Source organism: Macrobrachium nipponense, chromosome 16, assembly GCF_015104395.2.
Source record: "Macrobrachium nipponense isolate FS-2020 chromosome 16, ASM1510439v2, whole genome shotgun sequence".
Lineage (NCBI taxonomy): Eukaryota > Metazoa > Arthropoda > Malacostraca > Decapoda > Palaemonidae > Macrobrachium > Macrobrachium nipponense.
The window spans coordinates 68,774,136-68,776,635 of NC_087209.1; positions in this window are offsets into that span (position 1 = coordinate 68,774,136).

Below are 2,500 nucleotides of genomic sequence, written 5' to 3' on the forward strand. Positions count from 1 at the left end.
TACTTACATATGTCTATAGTAGAGTCACATCAACCGTGCATGTGATGCTCATGATTGGCTGTTGATAAACCAATGACAGGGCTGGGAACTCTCAGTCGCTCGAGAGAGTTCACATGGATAAGATCTATGCCATGTGAACTGTCGAGACAGACTGAGGTTTTCCAACTCTGTGATTGGCTTATCAACAGCCAATCAGAAGCGTCGTAAGGGACTGGCCTAGCACCAAATGCATGGTTGATGTGAATCTACTATAGTTCATTATGTTTCGTTTCTCACGTTCTTGTCTAAGATTTTGTGATACTAAGCCAAAGAGTTGTTCACCATAGACTATTTACTTTACCTAAAAAGGTTAAACTTGTTTGTTTTTGTCGTTCAGCAAAACAAATTTTTTCCCTTTTTTTTTGCGCATCCCATGGTGCTTTTTTTCGTTCAACAAATATATCTTAATCACAATACAACTCAGAAGAAGAAAGAAAATATGTGACCAAATTTCTTAGCTTCAAATCACTGCTTTCCCTAATTCCAGGAGAAAATACTTGTAAAGGAATTTCAAGTTGAAGGTTTATTTTAGAATAATTTTTTTATAGATTACAGTTGAAAAATCAAATAGTATAGGCATGGCACAAGTAATCTGTTCTGTGAGTGTCTCTTACGAATTTTTTTTTATTTTTTGACTATACGCATGCCTATGTGAGTGAAATGAGAGAAGCAGAGAAATAGAAGAGAAACAAACATACAAACAGAGACACAAACAGATGACAAAGACTTGATATAAATATCCTAATCATCCTGTCTGATCAGCAGCGAAATTCCTCTCAAATCGACAACAACGTTGATTATTAGAGAAATTTGTTCATTCACAAAAATTATAAAAGTTTATATTCAATTACGGTGAATCTGCATGTAATAATATACTCCAATACAACAGCTAATAAGAAAAAAAATATCCAAATATCACAATTCTTGGCAAAGGTTTTTATCGCAAAATGAGGTAACTACGTTGGAGATTGCCCTAAAAGTGAATCGTGTATGAATTAGAATTAATCAAATTCACGCTCTCAAGCGTTGACAGAAACGTGTAATTCTCGTTGTAATTAATAACGAGGTGAATTCATAAAGAAAAATAGGAAAAGTTCGTTTTCACTGCTACAATGTTGTTGGGTTTTGATAAAGCCTATCTTTACCTTTAATCAGTAACGGGGTGAATTCATAAAGAAAAATATGAAGTTCGTTTTCACTGGTACAATGTTGATGAGTTTTGATTATGTCTTTCTTTACCTTGGACACAAGATAGCAAAGTTACCTTCATGAATTAATTAACTTTATAGATGAATAACCCAACTCTTTCTGTGAGTTCGAATGCTACGTGTGAAGAAAACACATATTTTGTTATTACCCCTTTTGGATAGCACGTTTCCAGGGGAAAGATTACTAATAAAAATAATATTTAGGAATTATGAAGTCAAATATTGTTGTGTCTATGCTTATATATACAAGTCAATGGGGATTGGTTACGTAAGAACATGTTTGAAAAGATTTGCTCTCTTCTTATTTTCGCCAGTGGGGTCATAGACATCTAGGATCTTGAGCATGATAGAGAGAGAGAGAGAGAGAGAGAGAGAGAGAGAGAGAGAGAGAGAGAGAGATTGGCGCTTGATATATCTACTATAACTTGTCGATTCACCATTCAGAATTTCTTCATTCGTCGTGTTCCAATGACTCATTCATCACGCTATTAAGTCTCTTCTTCCCTTTCCTTTTAGCCAAGTTTTGACCGGCTCTTCCTGCATGAGAATTTCTGGTCTCTTATAACCTTCTCCATAGTTTCTGTCTCCTCCTCTCGTCCTCCTCCAGATGGACTGAAGAAGAAGAGCGCTAGTTCTCGCGTCTCGCTGGCCTTCAACTCTTCAACACAACTGTCACAATTGGTAGGTGAGGAGTCTACATCGGTTTTTATAAGGAAATGGATGGATATATATATATATATATATATATATATATATATATATATATATATATATATATATATATATATATATAGATATATATATATATATATATATATATATAATATATATCTATATATATATATATATATATATATCCTGGTTGGGAAGTGAACCTTTTTCTCCTATAGTTATGGGCGGCACAAACTAGAGATTTATAATTATTGCAGCGGGATTGGTGTTTTACTCATGTAATAAGCACAGGAAAACAACGGATTCTAAGTATCCTATTTCCATGTGGCGAAAACACCGTGCCATGTCAATCCTTTGTTTTGACAGGAGATCGAGTTGATTAGTGCTTCCGTTGGTTCGTAATCTAATTTGCCTAATTTTGGGTTATTCATTTTCGACGTGCATGCATACTTTTCATCGAGTTCTTTGTTTTCCTGGAGGAGATGAGAGAGAGAGAGAGAGAGAGAGAGAGAGAGAGAGAGAGAGAGAGAGAGAGAGATGCATGAAGATCTGAAGACATGGGAAAATTTGTAATTGGTTTT